At 36.8% G+C, this 11,748-nt stretch overlaps 1 pseudogene; it reads right to left on the bottom strand.

Moving 5' to 3' along the window:
* Positions 1-3,888: 3,888 nt before the first annotated feature.
* LOC118347654 lies at positions 3,889-6,010 on the bottom strand (annotated as a pseudogene).
* Between the last annotated feature and the right edge of the window lie 5,738 nt (positions 6,011-11,748).

Raw genomic sequence — 11,748 nt, forward strand, 5'->3', positions numbered from 1 at the left:
TACTATACATATAATAATGTAAAAATATATCTTTTAAATTTGTTGCGGTCACATGTCGGTGACCTTTACCTCACGAGGTGCATTTCCATGATCCTGTGAGTTGTGAGCAAGGCCCAAGATAAAGAAAACAATTTTCATTTCTGCCCGGAGTGTGGGCTTCTTGGGCGAGCTTTTTCTGGTGTTTTGATGGCTAGCGCTCTTGCGAAACTAAGGAAGCGCTTGGGTTTTTCATGCCCTAACGAAGAGAAGTCAGGAAAGACAAGAGCCTCATCCCTGCCCGGAGAACTATGCCGCCACTTTTCTCTGGACGAAATCAAAACAGCAACTAACAACTTCAATGAAGAATTAATTGTCGGTGAGGGTGGCTTTGGCCATGTATATATGGGTTTCATTGACGAGGGTAATTCCCGGCCTATGGCGATAAGAAAAATTATATACATAAGCCTCACACTCCTGCACACCACTTAAAAGTATGTGAATTTATTCTTTTACCTTCATGTTTTATGAAATATGAAATATGAGAATAAAAGAGTAAAATCACATATTTTTTAAATGGTGTGCAGAGTGTGAGACTTACGTGTAGCATAACTCGTGGCAATAAAACACTTGAGCCCGAGTTCAATGCAAGGTCGACATGAGTTCAATACGGAGACTCTATTGGTCTATCAGATTCGCCATGTCCACCTCGTTCCATTAATCGGATACTGCAACGATGAGGGCGAGATGATCCTCGTCTATGATTTCATTGCCAACAACACGCTTCGCGAACACCTTTACGACACCGACAAGGCTCCCTTTTGTTGAAACAGAGGCTCCAGATTTGCATTGGAGCGGCGCGTGGCTTACACTACCTACACACGGGCTTGAAGCACCCAGTTATCCACCGTGACGTGAAGACGACTAATATTCTTTTGGACGATAAATGGGTAGCCAAGGTTTCAGATTTCAGATTGTCCAAACAGGTTTTGAATTATGACATTAAGTTTAGAAACCTCGTAGTGGACGATGAGGTTACCAGTGGCAGTGGGCCTTTGGATATTGGATTGTCCGAACAGATTCCAAGTAGCACTGCGGCTAGTTACAACGTCTTGAGTGGTAAGAGGGTGCCTTTGGATCTGGATAACATTGGGGTTAGTACGGTGGTAAAGGGTATGGTTGGATATTTGGATCCGGATTACGCAAGACGCCGACACCTGACTGAAAAATCCGATGTGTACTCTTTCGGCGTGGTGCTCTTGGAAGTATTATGTGCCCGAAAACCTCTGAATCCCAAACTGGATAAGGAGCAATGGCTTTTGGCCAAATTGGCCCGAAAATGCAACAAGAAGGGGAGCATCGGCAAAATCATAGATCCCTATCTGAAGGGGAAGATAGCTCCGGAATGCTTCAAGGTATATGTGGACATTGCGATGACTTGCGTGCAATATCAGGGGATTCAATGGCCTACGATGGTAGATGTGATGGAAAATCTCGAACTTGCACTGGTGCTGCAAGAGAAGGCAGATGCCAAGAGGTAGGTAGAAGATCATGATCTGTCGGCCTGGAAGTCAGGCATGTCGTCGGACTCAGGTCGTACGACCTACAGTAATATAATGGAAGATAAGGAGAACAGCTGAGGAAGTCTACAAATTGATTTGTTTGAAGGAAGGTTTAGATTCAGAAATGAGTTGAGATAGGTTGAGATGGTTTGTAAATAATAGAATAAAAGTTGAATTATTTATTATATTTGGTGTGGAAATTTGGAAAGTTGTTTTGAAATTTGAAAATTTGAATTGTTTATTATATTTTGAGTGGGAATTTGAGAAAGTTGTAATGATGAGATGAGATGAGTTGAGGTGAGTTTTGAATCTAAACATCTCCTTAGTTGATATCGCAAAGCTTTTCCGGTTGAGAATATCTTTCCACCTATCCGTCTGCTATCCCTCTAATAACAACCTTCCAATAAATGTTTGCCATTTAAGTTCTTTTATTTCATATCTAATGTGTCTACCTACGGTTGATAATGTTGTGAAAAAAAGCTCCCTCATCTCTTTTGTGAAATGGCAACCCAACCCCTCTCTCCTTCAATTGTTTTTCCTTGGCTTCGTTTTTATCACTAAATGGAATAACCACCGACACCAATGGCCTTCTCTCAAAGCTCCTCCTCCTCCTCACCCCCACAAGGCAAAGACGCAGCCAACCATAAGAGAAAGCTGCCTGTCCAACAAGAACTCGTATCCCACTATGAGTCCCAAGGGCTCGACTCCCAAGAAGCCTCTACCAAGGTCATAGAGGACCTCTAGAAAGCTCTCTACAGGGTCATCTTCTCATCTTCTCCTTGAACGAACAAATATTTTTTGTTACTGTGCTTTGCTTCAGTCTGTTTATTGGGCTTTCATTAATAAAAAAGAGCTTGAAATGGCAAAAAATAGAAAGTGTTGTAATTCATGGCAATGATCCTATTCCTTGGGATTGCTCTAACTCGCAGAAGGATAAGAATGGGTGGAGGAGAGTTAGCTAAGAATGCTCATCGCCGACGGAGCTTCGTGGGTTTGGCAGTGCCTAGGGCCCATTGAAACCACCGAAAGAAGAAGACGAGACCCAGTTTTCTTGACATATCTGAAAATTATAGTCCACAAAGTAATGATCATTGGTCGGCTTCCAATTGAATTGAAGTTGGCATATTCGAAGTAGACAACCATTTCCCACATTCCAAGAGCAATTACCGTTGTAATGTGGTAGTGCAACTGTGTGACATCCTTCCATAACTGAACAAACCTTTAGAAACCAGGTTAGGCCAAGTGCAAGGTAAGCTAAAGACACAAAACCATAGAATGTCAACAAAAGAGCCATCTTCCCAGGTAAATAATCATCTGGTTTTCTCCACACAGTCATTCCTTTGACTATTGTGCCCTTGAGTTTTGGATCACACGGCATAAAATAGAGGTAGTGCATTTCAATACTACTTATTTCCACTTCAGTATTTTTTGTCCCCTCCATCTCAAAAACTCTCCTGCACCTAAACACACCTTTGAACAAGGATTGCTTCTCCACATTCTCATCTACCTCAAGAGAGTGCAATCCTTCACCTGTCTGAATGGTATCAACCACTGAGTCCCCTTTTTCTTTTTCACAGTCTATATCTTCATCATTCAAATAACAAGTTGACTCAAAAGACAGTAACACAAGACCATCCCTCCAATAATCTAGTTCTTTTCCTCTATCAAAAGGCCAATGAATTAAACTAGAAGGAGCTGAGCTTTTAGATTGTTACCCCTGAAATTCTCAGCAAGGAGGTAAGTATTAGTGTTAAGAGTCATCATCACCAATAACAACAAGTCCATCCCAATCAAGCTTCAATCCTATTTCTTCAACTTTCTCAAGCATTTCATCAAACAACTGAGGTGCCATACCGTCCGTATAAATTGCAAGAAGGCCATTTCAAACAATGGAATTCCCAAGAATTCCCAACTTCACAACATGAGTATAAATTTGTTTGGCATAATAGGCATGACTAGACAAGAGACCATCAACAGTTTGGTCTACGTCAAAGGCAATAAATCCAAAGCCACGAGATTGATTAGTAGAATGGTCCCGCATGATTTGGTATTCCTTGACCTCTCCAAATTGTGTAAAGAAGTCCCTGAACTCATCTTTATTCAAGGTGGTAGGGATTTCTGCCATCATTCATTATTTTTGTCCTTCCTCTATCAAAAGGCCACAAGCTTTGTTTCTCTATCGATTGATTTTCCAAAATTTCTTTTCCCTTTCTCTATCCAAAGGCCACAAGAGTCGTTGTTCCTCTATCAAACGATTTTCTCCAATTTTGTAGACTAAACCCGTACCATCCAAAAATAGCCCTACTAACTTTGTAAGAAGCTTTAGCTAGGACTTGGATCCGCTAGTTCCCTAGGAAATATATATGTATGAGCATTTCAATATTTGAAGGAATAAGAGCTGCAAATAGGTTGCGCATTGGTTCCATCTCTGTCTTGAAGTCTTGAACTCCTTTTCTCCTTGCTTGGAATCAATTGCAAGAACCTTAACAGCAACAATCTCGCCAGTGGACATCTGAGCCCTGTAAACAGGACCAAATGCACCTTGTCCTCTCAAAGTTGTAAAATTATGGGTTGCTTTCTGCAGATCCCTATAAGAATACTCGAGTATTCCAGATGCAGAGACCACATTACTCTTCCCAAATCTGTTAACCAAAGGGACATGCCGTTACGTGCAGACTTTAAAGGTGAGTCCGGACCAACGGTCGAGTCATTTAATATGGTGCAAGCATCAGTACCCTTCGTACGAGTAGGGATCGTCGCTGCCCTACGAGAACTGTTATTCCCTATTTGGGAGCGCTTCCTATGGTACCCAATACAAAGTAGTGCTAAAATAGCCAAAAGCACTCCAATAACCACCCTTCGTCTTCCAACGCAATACTGAGCTTCAGTTGAGCCAAGAGAGGGAGAGGGAGCTCTGTATCGGCTTTGAGCAGAGAATGAGAAGAAGCTTCCACCCTAGAACTTCCAAGATGCTCGGTCGTGGTGTAAAACCAGATCTGCCCGTCGAAAGTGAGGGGATGGCCAGCGTTGGGTTAGTGAGCGGCGATGGTGGCTCCCATGACTCGTATGCCGTTCCATGCTCTACGGGTTTGAAAGGGGGGTGCCAATGCCAGGATAAAAATCCACAACCCAGAAAATGATACCAGCGTATTCTGGAGTTGCCTAGGCAACTTCACTTGCTTCACTGGGAGGTCTTTCCCAGATTTAGCTCCTTCATTCCCTTCTTGTTCTCTTCCTTCCTCTGTCGACAACCATCCTTATAGCCTTGTAGATTTGACCATGAGTGAGGTGTGGGAAGAGACAGAGATACTAAGGGACGACTCTGTGTTTCGAAGGTTTTCTCTAAGGGAAGACGTAGAGAAATGAGAGAGAGAGAGAGAGAGAGAGAGAGAGATTTGCAGGTTGTAATATAGTCTGACTGGTTTTTTGTGGTGAGGGTGAGAGATTTAAGAGGAGTGAGGGAAGAGGAATTTCTTTGGAATAAGCTTCCGTGGACACTACCACCATTTCCTCCCATCACCCCTGATTGCCACTCCTCACTATCACAGTGCAACCCTCTGATTTGCCATCAACTTTAGCAGCATCTCTGTCAAGTGGTTCAAGTGTTTCTTCATATCTTGAAGACTCTTCTCACGAGAGTCTACCTGCCGCTGTAAAATTTCTTGTTGCTGCTAGAAACGTGTTCCATCTTCCATGGATAGTCGGCTCTAGATACCATTTGTTACGATTCTTCTTCTTCAGAAATGGGTTGTAACCGAGTATTGTAAATCAAAAGGACAATCAACAGGAATGGTAATGGAAATAAAACTTTCATATCTTCATCATAGGCTATAACTACAGTGGGTATTTGAGGAACCCAGACCTGCACGAAAATTAAACAAATTTCTCGCAGATTCCATAACAAATTCGTTGTGCCCCTAGCTCAGTATGTATACGTATAGTATGAGGTCTCAGCAAGTTGTCCCACATATGAGCCCAAATTAACATCTGAAATGAAGATTACTCTAAACTAGGCCCATTACTAGGTACACTACAAGTCCAATTAAACAGCAAAAGACAAGCTATAAAATGGATTTCATGAAATAACCATATAGTGGCCAATGGACCCTACTATAAGCTGGGCTTAGTCTTGTAAGCTGGACTGTGACAGTGCACAAAGATGACCAAAAGTCTTAAAAGATAAACTAGGAAAAGGAGGGGAAATCGTTATATGCTTTTCACTTCTAGAAAGACAAACTCTCTTCTCTCTAAAAAGGTTATCATCCTCACCGATTAGTGTTTCCATCGAAGAGTCCTCTCTGTTCATTTTTCAAATCCTGTTTGTGTATAAAATTTGCAACTTGTGTTTTTTAGTGCCTCCTTTCCACCAACTCAATTTTGGTCAGATCACCGCACTTCAACGACTGATGGCCCCCACGTGCCCCACCACGCACATCCCCATCCGTCGATCTATCGGGACAAAGTAAAACCATTTTGAAAATCCCCGTGCGTGAGTCTCATGCTCGGCTTGTTCTGTGTGTGGCCGCCACGCATCGCTGTGAAAACATGCGTCCGGCGATTACACGCACCACACCCGTAGATTTGCCATCTGAAGATCTTCTAGATTGACCCACCCCATCTCACAATCACCAGCACATAGTCCCCACACGCCACCATTGCAGAGCGTGAAGAAACTCAGTCCAGCTCATTCGATGCCAGTCTCCCTACTATGTTTCCATTTTTATTAATTGATGATGATCTTGAGAAAGGGAATAGAGATATTTTTAGGAAACACCTCAGGACAATAAACTATAGTGCACCTTTAGCATCCACCACCTCTAGTGATGCCATCATAGTTTGCACAATTGTGCGAACTATAAAAAATCGTCATTTACAACGTCCTCTTTTGCAAGGTATGGGTGGGAACCAAGTTTTTGGTCCCAAAACCCGACTTATTTTTCACCTTAGAGTTGTAGTTGTTGTAATGGGGTGTTTGTTGGAGAACCCCACTCCCTCCTCACGTATCTAGCTTTCCATTTCTTAATGAAATATTTTCTTGCTTAGAAAAAAAAGTGAAAGAGGCTATGGAACCATTTTTAAAGGAACAATTCAAAGTGGTTGACACATGACAATAAAGATGTTAGGTAAATCCAAAGCTAATGGCCATGAATTAATTATTGAAGTTGCAACCATTGGAAGGATTTACCATGTTAATGTAGTGGAACTCATTGATTTTTGCGTTGAAGATCAAATCCTGCTCTTGTATATATATGAGTTCATCCCTAAAAGGCCTCTCAATAAACACAATTTGATGCAAGGAAGTATCGTCATAAGCTCTGAGAAAATGCATACCATTGCTTTAGGTGTGGCTCGTGGGATTGAATATTTATATCAAGGTTGTGATATACAAATTTTGCATTTTGATATAAAGCCTCACAACAGTTTTCTTGGTTAACATTTTAATCCCAAGGTTTCCGATTTTGGCCTAGCGAAATTGTATTTAGTATATGATAGTATTGTTTCTTTAACGGCTACAAGAGGGACGTACAGATACATGGCTCTTAAGTTGTTCTACAAAAACATTAGCATCATCTCGTGTGAAGCTGATGTTTACAGTTTCATAATGTTATTAATGGAAATGGTAGGTAGAAGAAAGAATTTGAATGCATCAGTAGATCATTCGAGCAAAATTTACTTCCCCACTTGACTCTATGACCAATTGCATGACAGAAAAATATAGAAATGGAAGAAGAAGCTGTAGATGAAGAAAATAAAATAGAAAAGAAGGTGATCATAGTTATGTCATGGTGTATCCAAATGAAGCCTAGTGATCATCCTTCAATGAACAAAGCGATAAAAAATACTTGAAGGAGAAATTGAATGCTTACAAAGGACAATGCTAGGGGCTACCCAACATGTATGTACCGTTGGGCGAGCCCTCTAGTGCATTTCAATTGTTTTGTTCTTTTAAATTTTTTAAACATTTATTTTTAACATCCGTAACTGTAAAGGACATGTTTCATACCACCAATCGTACGGATATCTTGTAGTAATGAAGAGATGGCACTGATTAGGACTGCAAACGAACAGAGTTGCTCGTGAACAATTTGAGCTCGACTCGTATAAATTCGATTCGGATTCGGTTCATTTGATAAATGAGTTGTTTGTGATCACTAATATTGGTTCAAATATTAAACAAGCTAAATTCGTGTAATCTCGACTTGACTTGGTGTAGGCTCATGAACAAAATTCGTATAAACTCGACTCAATTCGTTATGGGCTCGTCACAATACTCGTAATATTTCTACATATATATATATATATATATATCCTTACACATATTATTTCATTGTATATATTTTGTGTTATATGTATTATTTTTTATACTTTGTATAAGTAATATATTTTGTTACTTTACAATAATAATGTATTAAATGATTGAGCTGAATTATTGCATATTTTATATATCTAAAATCAATATATTTCAATTATTTCATGACATTATTATTAGTTTTAGATGTATAAATAGTTAAGAGGCATAAATTCGAGTGCTGAGTTAAATTGGTTGATAGCATGATTTATGCTTAATTTTATAACTTGTGATTTAATTAGGTAATATTTCTTCACATGCACAACACATCTTGAATATTTTATTCTTCCTTTTTATTTTTCTGGTTTTACTCTTTCATATAGGCTAATACTAGTAAGGGCTGCCCAGTTGATCTATTTTATTATGTTTCAAATTTTTAATTATAAACAGACAGAACTTTATCTATATTTTTAGAATTTTTTTCCTGTTTACAACACATATTATACACACAATCTGCATAATATTTATAACTATAATACAATGATTTACAAGAATTACGTCACAACTATGTACAAATATTTTTAAATATATATTACAAGAGCGATAAGTTTGAAAGGAGATATTTAAACCATTCAACTTACTGTCTCAAGAGCAGCATTAATAGAGAGTACATTCAACTTGTTTTGGCGCAATTAGCCGTATTCATTTATCAATACGCCCAATAGGATCATTCATTCTTTAGTTGAAATTTGAGCAAATAGTATTAGTATAGTGATTATACTAATACTATTATATAGTTATACTAAATTAAAATCACTATAACAAATACAAATATATAGTTATGCTAATCCCTATAACTAATACTAATACTAATATAGACTATAGTTATAACTTATACATATACTAAATCTCTATAACTTATACTAATATATTATATAGTTATACTACGGCAAGTTTGGAAGGTGAAATGATAATTTTAGGTTTTGTTTTAGTATTTAAAATATTATATTTTAGTATTATTATTGTATTGAGATTTGAAAAAGTTGAATTGAGATTTGAAAAAGATAAATTGTTTATTATATTTTGTATGGGGATTTGAAAAATGTGTAATGATGAGTGAGATGAGATGAGAATTTTGTATCTCATCCCACCTCCCAAACCTGCCCTAAATCACTATAACTAATACTAATATAGTTATACTAATCACTATAACTATATATAGTATTAATATCACTATAGTATTATTGATAATACTATATTATCACTAACATATAGTAATAGTACTATACCAATAGTTTTACTATATACTAATACTATTAGTGTATTACTAATATCTATATATATTAATATATATATCAAGTATAAGAGATTAGAGATTTCACTAACATACTGATAGTATGATACTATAGTATTAGTAATTATACTATAAGATATAGTAATAGACCAATAGTATATTATAGTAATAGTATATTATATATAAAATAGGCCATAATGGTGTGGATTAGTAATAGTATAATTAGTATTAGTAATATTCATATATATTAAAATATATCATAGATTCATAGTATACTATATAAATATCATAGTATAATATACTATATATAGTTTAATACTCTTAAATATATATATTTTTAAGAATCTTCATTTCGGCGCCCTTCTTTTTTAATATTCATATTCATATATATATATATATCATATATATTTTTTTGAATCTTTATATATATATATACACACACACACTAGTAAGGGCACATTGCACGTGTGTCCAATTGCAAAAACATGAAAAATATTCTTAAAACATGAACAAACAATCATAAATGGTATTGACAGATCATATATAATTTTTTTGGATGGTAATTAATTAAATCATTCTGTCTAAAAAAAAAAACTATGCATTTATTTAAAACATGTGATATTTTAATAATTTTACTTATCAATATAATAAAAAATAATTTAAATACTCCTCATTTTACACTATTTTGATAAGTCCCTCTCCGGATTGATCTATGGCAAGTTGTCTACACTTGCCAAACAGTAGAGTTTTTAATATATATATATATATATATATATATCTCTATCCATCCATCGAGTGTAGACAAGAGTCAGAAGACAACTTTATCCCCTTTTTTTTGGCAACTTTATCTTTATCTCATCACCCATGCCATCATGTAAATTAATTTTTAAGTCAAGCTTTTGATTCTTCGGTTTGAAATTTAGACGGAACGCGATGCATGAAAAAATAAAAATGAAGAAGCAAGACGCGGATTCTAGTGTTGCTTGGTTTTAGCTTTTTTCATTTTGGATGGACTTGAATTTGAGTTTGGGTCTTTTACTCTTTTACGAAGCAAGACACGAGACACAGTTCCTTGGTGTGACGTTTTCAAACTAAGGGGATGGGTTGCACAGGAGTCAGAGACTTTGCATTGTTTTTGTTTGGCCCGTGAGCAGAGTGAGAGGACTGAGGAGAGACCGTGAGATTGAAAACTCAAAAGTTCAAAACCCTAATATTTCGAAAGATGGTCTTCGTCTCAGTGGTGCGTTGTGTTTTTTCTTCATCTCAAGTTTGCTCTAAACTCTGTATTTTTTTCATCTTAGTGGCGCTTTTTATTTTCTTCATTTCAGCACGCTGTGGCATGCGAGTATTGTGATTGTCGATCTCCTTCTCTCTTTTTTTTTTTCCCGTTAGCTTTATTCTCTCAATTTCTCAATTTCTCGTATTTGTTCTTTGTCCAGGTGTGTTGTAGTATGGTTCTTCTCGATTCCCTTTTTGTTCACAGTGGTGTGGATCTGAGCAACTCTTTAGATTTTTTTTTTATTCTTCTCGATTCCCTTTTTGTTCCCTCTATGGTGTGGATTTGCTGCTATTGGTTGTGCTGGTAGTAGTGTTGTTATTTTTGTGTTTATTTTCGTTGTTGATTTTCTGCTAATGTTTTATAATATATAATTTAGTATGTAAAAATGGTTCTTGTTTTATGTTCATGGCTTACATTCTCTTTAAAAATACTCCTAGATCGATTGAATGCAGCAGTTTTCAGTCTTTAGTTTTCTATTAGTGGTTTATATTTGCGTGATTCCTTTGGTTTTACACCTTTTTGTGTGATTCCTTTGACTTGTCATTCATTTTTTGTTAAATTTTTATTCTTTGATTTTTACCATATTACTTGTTATTCAGTTTTCACTTTTTTGTCTAATATTACCACTACATGTCTAAAAATCATTTTTTAGACATGGTTGAACATGTTACAAATATAGAATGCTCATCTGCAAGTCCACTCATGTAAGACGTAGAACGTACACAAGGAGATGATACTACCACAACCTTTATACAGTGTGATAGTAATTATGGGAACCATGAAATTGACGGTATTATTGGTGGAGAAGAAAACCCAAGTGCCCCTAAGGATCCCCAAAAATATGCATACCAGAGGAAGCCTAAGAAGAAAACTTCTACTGTTTGGAATGATTTTAAAATTGTGGTTAAGAATTGTGTAAAGAAAGCTGAATGTAACTTTTGCAAAGACCTATTATCTATTTCTTGATCAGGTTCTACAACTCACTTCCATAGGCACTTGACTAGTTGTCTTCTACACATAGCTACTTCTAAAAAACAAAAGGTTTTAACTATTGACATGAAGGGTCCTGAATGTGTGAACACAATGAAAAATTTATCGTATGATATGAAAAAGGTAAGAGAACTTGCTTCTCACATGATACTTTATCACAAGTATTCATTTTCCATGATGGAACATGTTGTGTTTAATAAATTTATGAGAGCTAATACTCCTTATTGGCAAAAGATAAGTCGTACTACAGCAATAAATGATTGTGAATCCACTTATGAAATTGAGAAAAAGAAACTGAAAACAATATTGAGAAGTGTGAATAAAGTTAGCATAACAACAGACATGTGGACTTCAAGTC

Source organism: Juglans regia, chromosome 2 (assembly GCF_001411555.2).
Source record: "Juglans regia cultivar Chandler chromosome 2, Walnut 2.0, whole genome shotgun sequence".
NCBI classification, from domain to species: domain Eukaryota; kingdom Viridiplantae; phylum Streptophyta; class Magnoliopsida; order Fagales; family Juglandaceae; genus Juglans; species Juglans regia.